The sequence below is a fragment of the Lithobates pipiens genome, unplaced genomic scaffold (genome assembly GCF_037356315.1).
Source record: "Lithobates pipiens isolate NorthernLeopardFrog02 unplaced genomic scaffold, aLitPip1_a1.2 Scaffold_23, whole genome shotgun sequence".
NCBI lineage: Eukaryota > Metazoa > Chordata > Amphibia > Anura > Ranidae > Lithobates > Lithobates pipiens.
In genome coordinates, this window is record NW_027507785.1 from 141,839,965 (window position 1) to 141,859,924 (window position 19,960).

Below are 19,960 nucleotides of genomic sequence, written 5' to 3' on the forward strand. Positions count from 1 at the left end.
ACGGAAGCAGCGAGTGATACACACGATGGTAAGATGGTGATCTTTTTATTTTTAGGGTTTTAGGCCTGCGTTAGGAATGTATATAGTGGGATTTTACCTTGTAGATGGTTAGTTGATTTTAATGTGGGTTGGTGATTGAGTGGGGTTGGTGTTTTGTGTGGGTGTGTGTGGGGGTGGGGGTGGGTGTGTGGGGGGGTAGTGTGTGGGTGTGTGTGGGGGTGGGTGTGTGGGGGGGTGGGGGTGGGTGTGTGGGGGGGTAGTGTGTGTGTGGGGGTGGGGGTGGGTGTGTGGGGGGGTAGTGTGTGTGGTAGTGTGGGTGTGTGTGGGGGTGGGTGTGTGGGGGGGTAGTGTGTGTGGTAGTGGGGGTGTGTGTGGGGGGGGTAGTGTGTGTGTGGGGGTAGTGTGGGTGGGTGTAGTGTGGGTGTAGTGTGTGTCTCGCCTACATTGTCACAATATAAATAGTGTGCGTTTGGTCTGACATTAGTATTTATGTATTTCTTTATTTATTTTTTGTTTTTTTCAGACCTAAAAATGCAAAAGTACAGTCCGGACCCCTTTAAGGAGGAGGCATTCCTGGCAAAATTCATTGAGATGTTTGAGATGAACAGGAACCTGTGGGATGCCAAGCACCCACTATATTCAAGCCGTCCTGCTCTCCCACAGCGGAACAAGGGTAAAAGGGGTGGGGAAATACGGTCACAAGGAACGTCAGGGGCGGGCGACGTGGGCGACGCAGGCGGAGCTTGACGCATGCGCTGTATATAAAGCGTTACTGCGAGGACGTACGTTTGTCCGAACGGAAGCAGCGAGTGATACACACGACGCTAAGATGGTGATCTTTTTATTTTTAGGGTTTTAGGCCTGCGTTAGGAATGTATATAGTGGGATTTTACCTTGTGGATGGTTAGTTGATTTTAATGTGGGTTGGTGATTGAGTGAGGTTGGTGTTTTGTGTGGGTGTGTGTGGGGGTGGGTGTGTGGGGGGGTGGGTGTGTGGGGGGGGGTAGTGTGTGGGTGGGTGTGTGGGGGGGTGGGGGTGGGTGTGTGGGGGGGTAGTGTGTGTGGTAGTGTGGGGGTGGTTGTGTGGGGGGGTAGTGTGTGTGGTAGTGTGGGTGCGTGTGGGGGTGGGTGTGTGGGGGGGTAGTGTGTGTGGTAGTGTGGGTGTGTGTGGGGGGGGTAGTGTGTGTGTGGGGGTAGTGTGGGTGGGTGTAGTGTGTGTCTCGCCTACATTGTCACAATATAAATAGTGTGCGTTTGGTCTCACATTAGTATTTATGTATTTCTTTATTTTTTTTTGTTTTTTCAGACCTAAAAATGCAAAAGTACAGTCCGGACCCCTTTAAGGAGGAGGCATTCCTGGCAAAATTCATCGAGATGTTTGAGATGCACAGGAACCTGTGGGATGCCAAGCACCCACTATATTCAAGCCGTCCTGCCCGGAGGAAAACACTGGGGAAACTTGTTTTCACAAGTTTGTGAAAACCCGACTCCCCCAGGCAGACATTACGTTTGTGGGGTCCAAAATTCAGGTCCTGCGGAACATGTATAGGCGGGAGCGCAACAAGATCCTAGAGTCCCGCACATCAGGAGCAGCAGCAGATAAGATATATGTACCTAAGCTGTGGTACTACAACAGGCTGCGTTTTTTGGATGACCCGTCAGAAGCCAGGCAGTCACTTTCCACTCTTCCGTCTACCCTTCCCTCCACCTCAGATGAGCCACCCCAGGAAGATCCAGACCCTTCCTTCCTGGAAGAAGTTGATGCGCCCAGCTGGAGCCAGGTATATTTTAGTTTATAAAGTTTGGATTGCTCAAATATTAATGATATAAAGTTCAATGTTTGAATTGCTTCCAAATCTAGGATTTCATCACAAATTAAATTAGATATAAGGATACAGTAGTTTCCACAAATGTGGCTAAAATCTTGGTGAACTGATGGAAAAATGATGGTGTCAAAATGATAGCCTTTTGGATTTCAAGACAAATGTATTTGCAAGTGAGAACTGTAAAATTGTCAGTGATTGATGATGTCAAAATATATACATATTTTATTTATTTATTTATTTATTTTTTACACAGGATGAGCTCACCCAGGAGGAGGCCGGGACCAGTGGTATGGAGGAGGAGGCCGGGACCAGCCACACGCAGGAGATAGCTGGGCCCAGCAGGAGTTGGACAGAAAGTCAGGTCCCTCCCCTCCGCCTAGCCAGCAAAAGGCCCAGGAGGATGACACAGACAGAGGAGGAGTCATTGGCGCTTATACGTCAAGCGAGCCAATTGCTTAGTAAACCCCCCAATCCCGAAGAGGCCTACGCTACTTATTTGGCCAGCAAGTTGCTTGAAATGGACAAGGGACAGCGCAACTTGTGCGAGGCTATTTTCTTTGATAGTATTCAGAGGGGTCTGAAGGGTGAGCTAACACCAACCACCAGACTCTACAACACAGACCCTACTGCTCCTCCTCCTCCTCCTCCTACCACAAGTCCACCACCAGAGGCACAGCCTCCAGTGAAGCGTGGAGGGAAGGCTACACGGAAGAGTCGGAAGTGACTGCCTGGCTTCAGTCTGCTCTGACAGAAGACGCAGGCTGTTGTAGTACCACAGTCTGGGGACATAGATGTCATCTGCTGCTGTTCCTGGTCTGTGGGATTCTAGGACCATGTTGTGCTCCCTATTTTCATGTTTACACAGGATCTGAATTTTGGTGGCCACTGACTTGATGTGTGCCTGGGGGACAAAAGGCTTCACAAACTTCAAAAGTGTCTCCAGTGTTGCCTCCCTCTTGATTTTGTTTTGCACAGACTAAAAATAAAGATTTATTTTTTCCCAAAATATTGTAATTTTTTTTTTGGGATTAAAAAAACAGAGTTTATTTGTGAGTAGGCAGGTACATGTCAAAAGACTATGGGGGTTATTTACAAAACGCACGTTCATGTTAATATAAAAATGCTAACTACAAGTGCAATTTTTAAAGAACTGCAAGTGCACTTGGAAGTGCAGTCGCTGTAAATTTGAGGGTAACATTTGAAATCTATCTATCTATCTATCTATCTCTACTTACATAGTCTGCTTGGACCAAAAAAACACAAGTCCATCTAGTTTAACCCCCCCCCCCCCCCAAAAAAAAAGCAAAATAAATAAATAACTAACAATAGTAGTTCCAAAAATATATAGTAATAGATAAATTATAAAATTATATATATGTAAAGAACTGCAAGTTCTGCAAGAACTGCAAGAATAATCATAACTAGAAATATATTTACCAAAAATCTCTATATCTATGTATATATGTATGTATGTATGTTTATATATATATATATATATATATATATTTTTTTTTTTTTATTCTCGAATTGGAATATTAATCATAGGATGAGGATAAATAAAGACATTTGTGATAACTCTGTGTGAATATAAGCAGCAAAGCAACTTCACTTTTCTTGCATTATGAAGAAGAAAAGAATGTGCTATATTAAAAAAACACAAAATTAGCAGCATGACGAATATGCTAGCTTCAATACGAACACTAGTTTTACAAGACAGAGCGCTTCCGCCCTGTAAATCCTTTCTGGGCATGCGCCATTCTTAGTCCGTCGGACTAGCATACTGACGACCGTATTGTCCGCTGAAACCAAAGTACGACGGAAAGATTGTTGTGCAAACCGAAATTCTTAGTACTCCGGACTGCACGCTGAAAAAGTCCGCTGAAGCCCACACATGAGCGGATTGTCCGTTGAAATTTGTTTCAACGGACTAAGTACGTCATACAATTCGATCGTGTGTACGCGGCATTAGGCGCCCGCAAGGACCTGCACAGAGCTTTCTTCATAGCACATGTTTTACGTGACTAACCACCATAGACACTGGCGAAAAAACTGAGGTGCCTCCCATATGGGAGGGGTTATATAGGGGAGGAATTCTCCTTAATTGGGGGTTAACCAGTGTCCAATCACCAGAGGTGCCTATATAACCCACTATGTATTGAAGCTCCTGTGTCCCGTGATGTATGATCAAGAAATAAGCATACGGCACCTGGTATTCCCAGTCGGTCTTCCATCCAGTTACTAATCAGGCCCGACAATGCTTAGCCTCCGAGATCAGACAAGATCGGGCACTTTCAAGGTGATGGGGCCATAGGCGATCTCTTTGGGCACTCTCAACCATCTTGACAAACGCCAACATGGTCATCTAGGGAAACAAGCGAAAAAAAACAAGTCATTGTCAACACTGGAGGCTAAGCAAGGTTGGGCAATCAGTTTCCTTGCCTGAAATAGGCATCTCAGAACTACCATCTGGCTGCTTCCCGGGTTTCCAACTCCTTCAACTAATCCCAGGAGACAATACTTCGCCTCCATCCTGGTGGAGGTTCCAAACACCCGATCAATGGTTCCCGTCACCTCCGTCCAGTAGCGGATCAACTTCGGGCATCTCCAAAACATGTGCATCATGTCTCCCCCCATGTTCCCGCACTGGGGGCAACTTGCGTCCGGCCGTTCGGCCAAATTGAAAAAGTTTACGAGGAGCATAATAAGTTCTATATACTAAGAACAGATATGACATCCTCTGAGAGGAGAGCCACAATTGACCACAGGCAGGATTCCTGTGGCCAATTATAGCTCAGGGGGGTTTAGTACACACCCCACACTATATAAGGCCACCATCGCGGCGGCCTTGTATAATGTGTTGCGGCGGTCAGGGAAAGAGGATGATTGGCAGGGACAGTGCCTTTACTGCTTGGGAACCTAGCACTGTTACAGTGGGTGTTGTGTGCCTCCTGCACAGTATACACCTGAAGATACCCCTTATTGCTGGTGTTCTGTTTCTGTAATACAGGAACCTAGCACTGTTACAGTGGGTGTTGTGTGCCTCCCACGCTTGTCCTTATTTTCGGCAGCTGGACATGTTGAGCCACATCATGCCAAACACTTGGTCGGATGTGGAAGACCAAGCCCTCCAAATGCTCCTCATTCTCTCTCACCCAGGCTCAGGGTACTAGCCTGTGTTCTGTATACACTAGGCTTTCTTCTGTATACCCTATCCTCTCTTTATACTCTAGCCTGTCGTTCATGTACACTATACTCTTTGTTTACCTCATAAATGGCAGTGTATATAGAAGGAAGGCTAGTTTATACAGAGAGGCTAAGGTATACAGAAGGTAGGCTAGTTTATACAGAAAACCGGATGGGTATACAAAGTATGTAATTTATTTAGATGGCAGGCTATTGTATACAGAGAGGCTAGAGAATAAACAAGACAGACTAGTGTATACAGGACACAGCCTGTCATTTATGTACACTAGACTCTTTGTTTACCTCATAAATGGCAGTGTATATAGAAGGAAGGCTAGTTTATACAGAGAGGCTAAGGTATACAGAAGGTAGGCTAGATTATACAGAAAACAGGTTGGGAATAAAAAGTATGTATTTTATTTAGATGGCAGGCTATTGTATACAGAGAGGGTAGAGAATAAATAAGACAGGCTAGTGTATACAGGACAAATGATAATGTATACAGAAAACAGGCTTGGTTATAGAGAGAGACAGAGACTATTATATTCAGAAGAAAAGCTAGTGTATATAGAGAGGCAGGCTGGGGTATACAGAGAGGCTAGTGAATACAGATAAGGTGATGTATAGAGAAATGCTAGTGTATACAGAGAGGCTAGAGTATACAGTTATTCTGGGGTATACAGAGAGGCTAGTTTAAAGAGAGGCTAGTGTATACAGAATACAGACTCGTGTATGCAGATAGGCTTGAGAATACACAGATGCTAGAGTAAACAGTGAGGCTGGGGTACACAGAGAGGCTAGTTTAAAGAGAGGCTAGTATATACAAAGATGTTAGTGTACAGTGATGTGAAAAAGTGTTTGCCCCCTTCCTCATTTCCTGTTCCTTTGCATGTTTGTCACACTTAAGTGTTTCGGAACATCAAACCAATTTAAACAATAGTCAAGGACAACACAAGTAAACACAAAATGCAATTTGTAAATGAAGGTGTTTATTATTAAAGGTGAAAAAAAATCCAAACCATCATGGCCCTGTGTGAAAAAGTGATTGCCCCCTAAACCTAATAACTGGTTGGGCCACCCTTAGCAGCAACAACTGCAACCAAGCGTTTGCGATAACGTGCAATGAGGCTTTTACAGCGTCCTGGAGGAATTTTGGCCCACTCATCTTTGCAGAATTGTCCTAATTCAGTTACATTAGAGGGTTTTCGAGCATGAACGGCCTTTTTAAGGTCATACCACAACATCTCAATAGGATTCAGGTCAGGACTTTGGCTAGGCCACTCCAAAGTCTTCATTTTGTTTTTCTTCAGCCATTCGGTGGTGGACTTGCTGGTGTGTTTAGGATCATTGTCCTGCTGCAGAACCCAAGTTCGTTTCAGCTTGAGTACACGAACAGATGGTCGGACATTCTCCTTCAGGATCTCTTGGTAGACAGCAGAATTCATAGTTCCTTTTATCACGGCAAGTCTTCCAGGTCCTGAAGCAGCAAAACAGCCCCAGACCATCACACTACCACCACCATATTTTACTGTTGGTATAATGTTCTTTTTATGAAATGCAGTGTTCCTTCTACGCCAGATATACTTGGACACACACCTTCCAAAGAGTTCCACTTTTGTCTCATCGGTCCACAGAATGTTGTCCCAAAAGTCTTGGGGATCATCAAGATGTGTTGTGGAGAAATTGAGACGAGCTCTGATGTTCTTTTTGCTCAGCAGTGGTTTTCTCCTTGGAACTCTGCCATGCAGGCCATTTTTGCCCAGTCTTTTCCTGATGGTGGAGGCATGAACGCTGACCTTAACTGAGGCAAGTGAGGCCTGCAGTTCCTTGGACGTTGTTGTGGGGTCTTTTGTGACCTCTTGGATGAGTCGTCGCTGCGCTCTTGGGGTAATTTTGGGCGGCCGGCCACTCCTGGGAAGGTTCACCACTGTTCCATGTCTTCGCCATTTGTGGATAATGGCTCTCACTGTGGTTCGCTGGATTCCCAAAGCTTTGGAAATGGCTTTATAACCCTTTCCAGACTGATAGATCTCAATTACTTTCTTTCTCAATTGTTCCTGAATTTCTTTGGGTCTCGGCATGATGTGTAGCTTTTAAGGATCTTCTGGTGGACCTTACTGTGTCAAGCAGCTCCTATTTAAGTGATGCCTTGATTGTGAACAGGTGTGGCAATAATCAGGCCTGGGTGCGGCTAGAGAAATTGAACTCAGGTGTGGACAACCACAGTTATAGTATGTTTTAACAAGGGGGGCAATCACTTTTTCACACAGGGCCATGATGGTTTGGATTTTTTTTCACCTTTAATAATAAACACCTTCATTTACAAATTGCATTTTGTGTTTACTTGTGTTGTCCTTGACTATTGTTTAAATTGGTTTGATGTTCCGAAACACTTAAGTGTGACAAACATGCAAAGGAACAGGAAATGAGGAAGGGGGCAAACACTTTTTCACCCCACTGTATATAGAGAGGTTAGTGTATAGAGAGGGTCGAGTGTATACAGAAAAGACAGTGCATATAGAGAAACTAGTGTATACAGAAGACAGGCTTGGGTATACATCATAGCTGACAGTGTATACAGAAGACTGGGTAGTGTATACAGAGAGTCTAGTGGGTACAGAAGACAGGCTGGTGTATTCTAGCTAATTTTTACAGTCTAGTGTATACAGAAGACAGGCTGTGGTATACAGAGGGTTTAGTGTATTCAGAGAGTCTAGTGTACAGTGGTGTGAAAAAGTGTTTACCCCCTTCCTCATTTCCTGTTCCTTTGCATGTTTGTCACACTTAAGTGTTTCGGAACATCAAACCAATTTAAACAATAGTGAAGGACAACACAAGTAAACACAAAATGCAATTTGTAAATGAAGGTGTTTATTATTAAAGGTGAAAAAAAATCCAACCCATCATGGCCCTGTGTGAAAAAGTGATTGCCCCCCTTGTTAAAACATACTATAACTGTGGTTGTCCACACCTGAGTTCAATTTCTCTAGCCACACCCAGGCCTGATTATTGCCACACCTGTTCACAATCAAGGCATCACTTAAATAGGAGCTGCTTGACACAGTAAGGTCCACCAGAAGATCCTTAAAAGCTACACATCATGCCGAGACCCAAAGAAATTCAGGAAAAATTGAGAAAGAAAGTAATTGAGATCTATCAGTCTGGAAAGGGTTATAAAGCCATTTCCAAAGCTTTGGGAATCCAGCGAACCACAGTGAGAGCCATTATCCACAAATGGCGAAGACATGGAACAGTGGTGAACCTTCCCAGGAGTGGCCGGCCGCCCAAAATTACCCCAAGAGCGCAGCGACGACTCATCCAAGAGGTCACAAAAGACCCCACAACAACGTCCAAGGAACTGCAGGCCTCACTTGCCTCAGTTAAGGTCAGCGTTCATGCCTCCACCATCAGGAAAAGACTGGGCAAAAATGCCCTGCATGGCAGAGTTCCAAGGAGAAAACCACTGCTGAGCAAAAAGAACATCAAAGCTCGTCTCAATTTCTCCACAACACATCTTGATGATCCCCAAGACTTTTGGGACAACATTGGAACTCTTTGGAAGGTGTGTGTCCAAGTATATCTGGCGTAGAAGGAACACGGCATTTCATAAAAAGAACATTATACCAACAGTAAAATATGGTGGTGGTAGTGTGATGGTCTGGGGCTGTTTTGCTGCTTCAGGACCTGGAAGACTTGCCGTGATAAAAGGAACTATGAATTCTGCTGTCTACCAAGAGATCCTGAAGGAGAATGTCCGACCATCTGTTCGTGTACTCAAGCTGAAACGAACTTGGGTTCTGCAGCAGGACAATGATCCTAAACACACCAGCAAGTCCACCACCGAATGGCTGAAGAAAAACAAAATGAAGACTTTGGAGTGGCCTAGCCAAAGTCCTGACCTGAATCATATTGAGATGTTGTGGTATGACCTTAAAAAGGCCATTCATGCTCGAAAACCCTCTAATGTAACTGAATTAGGACAATTCTGCAAAGATGAGTGGGCCAAAATTCCTCCAGGACACTGTAAAAGCCTCATTGCACGTTATCGCAAACGCTTGGTTGCAGTTGTTGCTGCTAAGGGTGGCCCAACCAGTTATTAGGTTTAGGGGGCAATCACTTTTTCACACAGGGCCATGATGGTTTGGATTTTTTTTCACCTTTAATAATAAACACCTTCATTTACAAATTGCATTTTGTGTTTACTTGTGTTGTCCTTGACTATTGTTTAAATTGGTTTGATGTTCCGAAACACTTAAGTGTGACAAACATGCAAAGGAACAGGAAATGAGGAAGGGGGCAAACACTTTTTCACACCACTGTATACAGTCAGCGAGTGTATACATAATACTGGCTAGTTCACACAGTGTTTACAGAGATTCAAAGGTGTACAGAGAAGCTAGAATATATAGAAGACTACAGCATACAGAAGAACGGCTAGTGAATACAGAATACAGACTCGTGTATGCAGATAGGCTTGAGTATACAGAGATGCTAGAGTAAACAGTGAGGCTGGGGTACACAGAGAGGCTAGTTTAAAGAGAGGCTAGTATATACAAAGATGTTAGTGTATATAGAGAGGTTAGTGTATAGAGAGAGTCGAGTGTATACAGAAAGGACAATGCATATAGAGAAACTAGTGTATACAGAAGACAGGCTTGGGTATACATCAAAGCTGACAGTGTATACAGAAGACTGGGAAGTGTATACAGAGAGGTACAGAAGACAGGCTGGTGTATTCTAGCTAGTTTTTACATTCTAGTGTATACAGAAGACAGGCTGTGGTATACAGAGGGTTTAGTGTATTCAGAGAGTCTAGTGTATACAGTCGGCGAGTGTATACATAATACTGGCTAGTTCACACAGTGTTTACAGAGATGCAAGGGTGTACAGAGAAGCTAGTATATATAGAAGACTACAGCATACAGAAGAAAGGCTAGTGAATACAGAATAAAGGCTGGCTTCTACGGAGAGGCTAGTGCATACAGAGAGGCTAGTGCATACAGTGAAGCTATTGTATATAGAAGCCTGGTTAGTGTATACAGAGAAGTTAGTGTGTACAGAAGAAAGGCTAGACCAGGCTATAAAGAGAGACAAGTGTTTACAGAAGACAGTTTTGGGTATACAGAGATTCTAGTTCATACAGAGAGACTAATTTATACAGAAGACAGGCTAGGGCATACAGAAGACGGGCTAGTGTATACAGAAACTAGTGTATAACAGAGAGGGTAGTGTATATACAAGACAGGCCAGGGTATAAAGAAGACAGAATAATGTATACAGAAAACAGAAAACATGCTGGTGTATACAGAGAGGCAAGTGAATTTAGAGGGTAGGCTAAGTGATAACAGAAGACAATCTGGGCTATACAGACATTTCATCATTTCATCTAGCTCACATCTCTAACAGAGTTTGTCTCATTGCCATGTTATGCCTTTTCATTCTTATGCTAAATATAGATTTATACTCACTACATGATTTTAATCATCCACATTAAGCATGCAATAAAACTATCATACATCAAAATAAACCATGTACTCTTTTGCTCTATTTTGCCTATTTGTAATTCTCCACATCAACTCTCACATTTATATCACCACTGATGACACACCATCCTGACTTATTTTGCCTTAATTATTATTAGAAATAGAGAGTACTATCTCAAAATCTAGTTAAATCTATTCACTTCGATGAGGTCTATCGCTAATTGTACGGTAATTCAAAATGTTCACAAAACCATCCATTTGCTACCAGACATGCTGCACATACTACGAGTAATGTAACTATCGCTCGCTAACGATGTAAACAGTTTTATTGCTTTTCTGACATTAACCGAGTATGTCTGACATTAACTGAGTATCTCCCTGCACTAGGATTGTAATAATAATAATAGGATTGTGTAATGCAAAGATCAACTAGTCTAATATACAGTGGTGTGAAAAAGTGTTTGCCCCTTCCTCATTTCCTGTTCCTTTGCATGTTTGTCACACTTAAGTGTTTCGGAACATCAAACCAATTTAAACAATAGTCAAGGACAACACAAGTAAACACAAAATGCAATTTGTAAATGAAGGTGTTTATTATTAAAGGTGAAAAAAAATCCAAACCATCATGGCCCTGTGTGAAAAAGTGATTGCCCCCTAAACCTAATAACTGGTTGGGCCACCCTTAGCAGCAACAACTGCAACCAAGCGTTTGCGATAACGTGCAATGAGGCTTTTACAGCGTCCTGGAGGAATTTTGGCCCACTCATCTTTGCAGAATTGTCCTAATTCAGTTACATTAGAGGGTTTTCGAGCATGAACGGCCTTTTTAAGGTCATACCACAACATCTCAATAGGATTCAGGTCAGGACTTTGGCTAGGCCACTCCAAAGTCTTCATTTTGTTTTTCTTCAGCCATTCGGTGGTGGACTTGCTGGCGTGTTTAGGATCATTGTCCTGCTGCAGAACCCAAGTTCGTTTCAGCTTGAGTACACGAACAGATGGTCGGACATTCTCCTTCAGGATCTCTTGGTAGACAGCAGAATTCATAGTTCCTTTTATCACGGCAAGTCTTCCAGGTCCTGAAGCAGCAAAACAGCCCCAGACCATCACACTACCACCACCATATTTTACTGTTGGTATAATGTTCGTTTTATGAAATGCAGTGTTCCTTCTACGCCAGATATACTTGGACACACACCTTCCAAAGAGTTCCACTTTTGTCTCATCGGTCCACAGAATGTTGTCCCAAAAGTCTTGGGGATCATCAAGATGTGTTGTGGAGAAATTGAGACGAGCTTTGATGTTCTTTTTGCTCAGCAGTGGTTTTCTCCTTGGAACTCTGCCATGCAGGCCATTTTTGCCCAGTCTTTTCCTGACGGTGGAGGCATGAACGCTGACCTTAACTGAGGCAAGTGAGGCCTGCAGTTCCTTGGATGTTGTTGTGGGGTCTTTTGTGACCTCTTGGATGAGTCGTCACTGCGCTCTTGGGGTAATTTTGGGCGGCCGGCCACTCCTGGGAAGGTTCACCACTGTTCCATGTCTTCGCCATTTGTGGATAATGGCTCTCACTGTGGTTCGCTGGATTCCCAAAGCTTTGGAAATGGCTTTATAACCCTTTCCAGACTGATAGATCTCAATTACTTTCTTTCTCAATTGTTCCTGAATTTCTTTGGGTCTCGGCATGATGTGTAGCTTTTAAGGATCTTCTGGTGGACCTTACTGTGTCAAGCAGCTCCTATTTAAGTGATGCCTTGATTGTGAACAGGTGTGGCAATAATCAGGCCTGGGTGTGGCTATAGAAACTGAACTCAGGTGTGGACAACCACAGTTATAGTATGTTTTAACAAGGGGGGGCAATCACTTTTTCACACAGGGCCATGATGGTTTGGATTTTTTTTCACCTTTAATAATAAACACCTTCATTTACAAATTGCATTTTGTGTTTACTTGTGTTGTCCTTGACTATTGTTTAAATTGGTTTGATGTTCCGAAACACTTAAGTGTGACAAACATGCAAAGGAACAGGAAATGAGGAAGGGGGCAAACACTTTTTCACACCACTGTAAGCTTTCTCAGTGGTACCGGCATATCCTTTAAATTTAGACTAACGCAACTATTTCTCGGCCATTTTCAAGCTAAGCTTTCAATGTCTTACTTTTGAACAGCGATACTTCCTCCCTGCAATATTAAGCCATTTAAATGTCCTATTGGTCACCTATATTATACAACTCTCTGAAAAGCATATATGTAGAGAATAAAACTAGTCTTACATCTTAACAAAACAGTTTTATTGCTCAACCAGTATCAGCTGTCATGACATAAGCAAATAAACGTTTCCACTGTTTGACTTTATTTTCTGTATTACTTCTTTTTCTCCACCTTAACTGTCACAGTTAAAACACAGTGACAAAACATTTCTTTTTACCGCAGCAAAATGTGAGAAAAACAGATTACTTCTTCTCCACATTAACTGTTACACTGATAACCATTTGTAACACATAACACTGGCAAAACATTTTTTAACAGCAGCAAAATGTGAGAAAAGCAGTGGGACGGTTTACTTGATTGAGAAGTGGTTGCAGTAGCAAAGGATAGCAATAAAGTTTGATTACATTAATAACACATAATGCAACTATTTTACATTCACATCAAGCATACATCCTAATGTAAACTGTCTATCACTATTAATGTTCAGGGTTACTGATACATTATGCCGATAACCAGTGGAAACGGAAAACAGTTAGTGTAAGCCGCCTTCGTGCGTAACAAAATTAATGGAACGATTTACACGTTGGAATTTTCAAGCTACTTCAATTTACTCTTAAATAATGTATACCCTTTAGCTGCTTAGCTCCCACTTTGCTGTATGTAGCCGCGTTAACTGTATTAACCACTTCAGCCCCGGACCAATAAACACCTTAAGGACCAGAGGTCTTTTTCCAATTTCGCACTGCGCTGCTTTAACTGGTAATTGCGCGGTCATGCAATATTGCACCCAAACGAAATTTGCGTCCTTTTCTTCCCACAAATAGAGCTTTCTTTTGATGGTATTTGATTGCCTCTGCGATTTTTTTTTTTTGCGATATAAATGGAAAAAGAGCGATAATTTTGAAAAAAAAAGATATTTTCTTCTTTTTGTTATAAGAAAAATCGAATAAACTAAATTTTAGTCATACATTGAGGGCAAAATTTATTCAGCCACATGTCTTTAGTAAAAAAAATTTCAATAAGCGTATATTTTTTGGTTTGCGCAAAAGTTATAGCGTCTACAAACTAGAGTACATTTTCTGGAATTTACACAGCTTTTAATTTATGACTGCCGATCTCATTTCTTGAGGTGCTAAAATGGCAGGGAAGTACAAATCCCCCCCAAATGACCCCATTTTGGAAAGTAGACACCCCAAGGAAATTGCTGATGGGTATGTTGAGCCCATTGAATATTTATTTTTTTTGTCCTAAGGGATTGAATAATGACAAAAAAAAAAAAAAAAATTTTTTTTTACAAAAAGTTGTCACTAAATCATATATTGCTCACACATGCCATAGTTATATGTGGAATTGCACCCCAAAATATATTCCGCTACTTCTCCCGAGTATGGGGATACCACATGTGTGGGACTTTTTGGGAGTCTAGTCGCGCACGGCACCCCGAAAACCAATCACCACCTTCAGGATTTCTAAGGGTGCAAATTTTTGATTTAACTCCTCACTACCTATCACAGTTTCGAAGGCCATAAAATGCCAAAATAGTACAAAACCCCCCAAAATGACCCCATTTTGGAAAGTAGACACCCCAAGCTATTTACTGAGAGGCATGTTGAGTCCATGAAATATTTTATATTTTGCCACAAGTTGCGGGAATATTACAAACTTTTTTTTTTTTGCACAAAGTTGTCACTAAATGATATATTGCTCACACATGCTATGGGCATATGTGAAATGACACCCCAAAATACATTCTGCTGCTTCTCCTGAGTACGGGGATACCACATGTGTGGGACTTTTTGGGAGTCTAGTCGCGCACGGCACCCCGAAAACCAATCACCACCTTCAGGATTTCTAAGGGTGCAAATTTTTGATTTAACTCCTCACTACCTATCACAGTTTCGAAGGCCATAAAATGCCAAAATAGCACAAAACCCCCCCAAATGACCCCATTTTGGAAAGTAGACACCCCAAGCTATTTACTGAGAGGCATGTTGAGTCCATGGAATATTTTATATTTTGCCAAAAGTTGCGGGAAGATTACAAACTTTTTTTTTTTTGCACAAAGTTGTCACTAAATGATATATTGCTCACACATGCTATGGGCAGAAGTCAAATTACACCCCAAAATAAATTCTGCTGCTTCTCCCGAGTACGGGGATACCACATGTGGGGGACTTTTTGGGAGCCTAGCCACGTACGGGACCCCGAAAACCAAGCACTGCCTTCCGGATTTAAATATAAAATGCTACCGAAAAACCTGTTAGCGATGGCAGGGATCAGGCCTGACTCTGCGATCGCTGCAGTTATGTGTTTAGTGTTTTGTAAGTGACAGTGATCGATCGATACTGCACATGGGTGGGCTGGGCAGAGGGGCAAAACGCAGGTGCTAGCAGGTATCTGGGCTGATCCCGCTAACAATGCGTTTTTTTGGAACCCTAAACTGCTGGGGACGCTAGTATAGATCTGATCAGATCAGATATTGATCTGTTCAGATTCTATAGCACTACGGGAGGTGTATGCTTTGCGTGTGGGTGTTAGCGGTACTGGCACTAACCTAGCGCTGCCTGGGGCGACGCAGACCCTGACCCTAAAACCTAATTGATATCACCCGCCGGGTGATCAGGGGGTTAAACCTTTATTGGGTAATAAATGGTGGGTGCCCTGATGCTATAAAAAACAAACTAACCAGAGTCACCCGTAACACTTATACGGTGATCAGTGGTGAAAGGGTTAACTAGGGGCAATCAGGGGGTTCAAATTTTTATTAGGTAGTATATGGGGGTCCCTGGCGCTATATAAAAACCTGACGGGGAACCTAAATAACTAACTGGCTAACCAGCGTCACCAGTGACACTTATACTGTGATCGCTGGTGAAAGGGTTAACTAGCAGCAATCAGGGGGTTAAAACCATTATTGGGTAGTATATCGGGGTACCTAGCGCTATAAAAACCTGGCGGTGAACCTAAAAAAATAACTAGCTACCTAGCGACACTAGCGACACTGATGCAGCGATCAGAAAAATGATCGCTTAGTGACACTGGCAAAAGGGGGTGAAAGGGTTAACTAGCGGCAATCAGGGGGTTAAAACCATTATTGGGTAGTATATCGGGGTACCTAGCGCTATAAAAACCTGGCGGTGAACCTAAAAAAATAACTAGCTACCTAGCGACACTGATGCAGCGATCAGAAAAATGATCGCTTAGTGACACTGGCAAAAGGGGGTGAAAGGGTTAACTAGCGGCAATCAGGGGGTTAAAACCATTATTGGGTAGTATATCGGGGTACCTAGCGCTATAAAAACCTGGCGGTGAACCTAAAAAAATAACTAGCTACCTAGCGACACTAGCGACACTGATGCAGCGATCAGAAAAATGATCGCTTAGTGACACTGGCAAAAGGGGGTGAAAGGGTTAACTAGCGGCAATCAGGGGGTTAAAACCATTATTGGGTAGTATATCGGGGTACCTAGCGCTATAAAAACCTGGCGGTGAACCTAAAAAAATAACTAGCTACCTAGCGACACATGCAGCGATCAGAAAAATTATCGCTTAGTGACACTGGCAAAAGGGGGTGAAAGGGTTAACTAGCGGCAATCAGGGGGTTAAAAACATTATTGGGTAGTATATCGGGGTACCTAGCGATATAAAAATGTTTACTGTCACAACTGACACTGAATGCATTGATCAGTAAAGAAATGATCAATGCAATCAGTGACACTGTGACTGGGGGGGGGGGGGCGGGGGGGATCGGGGGGCGATCGGGGGGGGGGTTTGTGTGCCTGTGTGTACCTACATGTCAGTGTAGTGTTGGTGCACACTTACTATTAGTCTTCTCCTCATAGTCCGGTCAAAAAGACTGCCCCGAGGAGAATGACATCACTTCCTCCTTCCTGTGTAAATAATACACAGTGGGAGGAAGCTTCTCATTGGCCAGGAGCGATCCAGAGGGGGTGGCCGAAAACCAACGACCATCCCCTCATCACGGAGCGCTCCTGGAGTGAACCGGACCGTCGTATCCAACGGGAGGGGGTCCGATCGGACCCCCCACCCGCTGGAAGGCAATCACGTACATCTACGTGATTGTGCCTGCCTGTGCCATTGTGCTGACGTACATTGGCAATACGGCGGTCCTGAAGTGGTTAATGGTTACAGTAAGTAACCAATGGGGATTGACATTTCATGTCTATCTCACATCTTTAATGCAATTTGTCTCTTTGCCATGTCATACTTTGCCAGTTATTATACTTTCTTTTTCTTAAACACACGTAAGGATCCTGAAAAACGATAGAAAACTAGTCACGTCGTTGCTGATATTTCATGATTACAGCAATCATCTCATCTAATTGCTATTCCGACATTCTGCCTTGGTATTACTTTGCAACGCTCTATTGAACAATTTAAAGGTAAGCTATATATTTTGTGTATTTCCACTTAAACTCGACCTGTATATACTGTCTCAATATTATCCTTTCTAATTTTGCTAAATTAGATTATAGAGTTTGCTATGTCTAAATCCAGGTTACCTAACTCACCTTTATTACGTATACTGCAAATTTTAGGATAATACAAAACCATCTTATTGCTTCTTTACACGCTGCACATATTAAGAGTAATACAATGCTACCAATGTGAACAGTTTAATTGCTATTCTCACATTTAGCTGGTATCTCTTTGCTATAGGAAACTGAATTTGTACTACAACGATCACTCATCTAATATCAGTCCACTTAGTGCTACTGGGATAACTTTTACATTTAGAGTAATGAAATGATTTCTCAGTCATTTTGAAGCTACTGCAACTAAGGCTTCCGATCTCTTTTCAACTGCAATACTTAATCTCTGCAATATTAAGTAATATTAGCTCACACTTTGCTGTACTTAGCCGTGTTAACTGTATTAATGGTTACCTGTAAGTAACCAATGGGGCTTGACATTTCATCTCTAATTCATATTCACATGTTTTATGCAGTTTGTCTTTTTGCCATGTCATCCTCTGCCAGTTATTATCCTTTCTCATCCTTATGCTATATTTCGGGTATATTCACTACATGATTAAAGACACGTAATGAACCTGATTGATAAAAACCTACACACGTCGTTGCTGTTATTTCGTGTATTTTCACTTAAACCCGACCTGTATATACTGTCTCAATATTAATCTGAGTTATTTTGCTATATTTATTATTAGAATAAACAGATTTCTATCTCTAAATCCTGGTAAACCAACTCACACAAAACCATCTTATTTCTACCTTACACGCAGCACATATTAAGATATTAACATTTAGCTGGTATCTCTCTGCAATAGTAAACGAAATGTGTAGATCACTCATCTAATATCAGTCTTCTCAGTGCTGCCAGAACAAAATAAACCATGTACTGCCAAACCAATAAAGGCCAATTACTTAACGTCTATCAGTCAATGACTTAACAAAATAAACTTAGCACTCTTTTGCTCTATTTTGTATATTTGTAGTTCTCCACATTAACTGTCACATTGATATCACCATTGACAACATACCACTGACCTTTTAACAGCACCAAAGAATGAAAAAAGCACTGTAACTCTTTACATTATTCAGAAGTAGTTGAATTAGCAAAAAATAAAGTCCTGTCTTCTGTACACGCTAGCCTTTCTGTATACATTAATCTCTCTGTGTACACCAGCCTCTCTATATAGACTAGCCTCTCTGTCTTCTGTATACACGTGCCCATAATCTATATACACTAGCCTGCCTTCTCTTTACAATAGTCTCGGTGTCCCAGCCTCTCTGCATACACTAGCCTCACTGAATTCCCCAGACTGTTATCTGTATACACAAGCATATCTGTACACACTAGCCTCTCTGTATACACTAGCCATTCTTCTGTATACACTAGGCTCAGGGAAATAACATTAGCCTATCTGTATTACCTTGTTTGACTTTTCTGTTTTTTTATTCTTTTCTAGGGTGTACCTCCTGTATACCCGATCCAATCTTATTACCCCAGCCTCATTCCAATTATAATAGCCTTACTGTATACCCCAGGCGGTCTTATGTATACCCTAGCTTGTCTTTTATACACCTAGTCTATGGTATACCCCAGCCTTTCTGTATACATCTTTATACACTAGCCTCTCTGTGTACCCTAGCCTCTCTGTATAATCTTGCCTCTCATTATACCCCAGCCTGTATTCTGTTTACCTAATTTTGTCTTTTATATAAACTAGCCTGTCTACTGTATAACCTAGATTCTCTTTATACCCCAGCCTCAGTGTCAGCTTGTCTCTGTACACTAGCCTCTCTGTTTTCCCTAGTCTCTCTGTATAAAATAGCCTCTCTGTATACACTAGTCTGTCTGTATACTCTAGGAAGTCTGCATACACTAGCCTCTCTGTGTAAAACAGCCTCCATCACTGCATACCCAGGACGTTCTTCTGTATAATCTAGCCTGTCTTTTGTACACATTAGCTTCTCTGTATAAACTAGCCGGTCTTTTATATACACTATTCCGTCTGTATACACTAGCAAGTCTGTGTAACCCAGCTTCTCTCTCTGTATACCATAGCCTCCATCTCTGCATAACCAGGAAGTTTTTCTGTATAATCTAACCTATCTGTATACACTAGCCTGTTTTTTCTACTCATTAGCCTCTCTGTATAAACTAGCCGGTCTTCTGTATACACGAGCCTCTCTGTATACCCTTGGTTGTCTTTTGTATACACTAGCTTCTCTTTATACATTAGCTCTCTGTATACCTAGTCCGTCTGCATACACTAGCAAGTCTGCAAACTCTAGCCTCTCTGTGTAACACAGTCTCTCTCTGTGTACCCTAGCCTCCATCTCTGCATACCCAGGACCTTCCTCTCTATAATCCAGCCTATCTGTATACACTAGCCTGTCTTTTGTACAAATTAGCCTCTCTGTAGCCGGTCTTCTGTATACAAGAGCCTCACTGTATACCCGTGGTTGTCTTTTGTATACACTAGCATCTCTTTATACATTATCTCTCTGTATGCCCGAGCCTCTCTGTATACACTAGTCTGCCTGTATACACTAGCAAGTCTGCATACACTAGCCTCTCTTTGTAACCCAGCCTCTCTCTCTGTATACCCTAGCCTCCATCTCTGCATACCCAGGACATTCTTCTCTATAGTCTAGCCTATCTGTATACACTATCCGGTCTTCTGTAGACATTAGCCTCCCTGTATAAACTAGCCGGTCTACTGTATACACTAGTCCGTCTGTATACACTAGCAAGTCTGCATACACTAGCCTC

At 42.4% G+C, this 19,960-nt stretch overlaps 1 pseudogene; it reads right to left on the reverse strand.

Moving 5' to 3' along the window:
- Positions 1–4,020: 4,020 nt before the first annotated feature.
- LOC143928975 (5S ribosomal RNA) lies at positions 4,021–4,139 on the reverse strand (annotated as a pseudogene).
- Between the last annotated feature and the right edge of the window lie 15,821 nt (positions 4,140–19,960).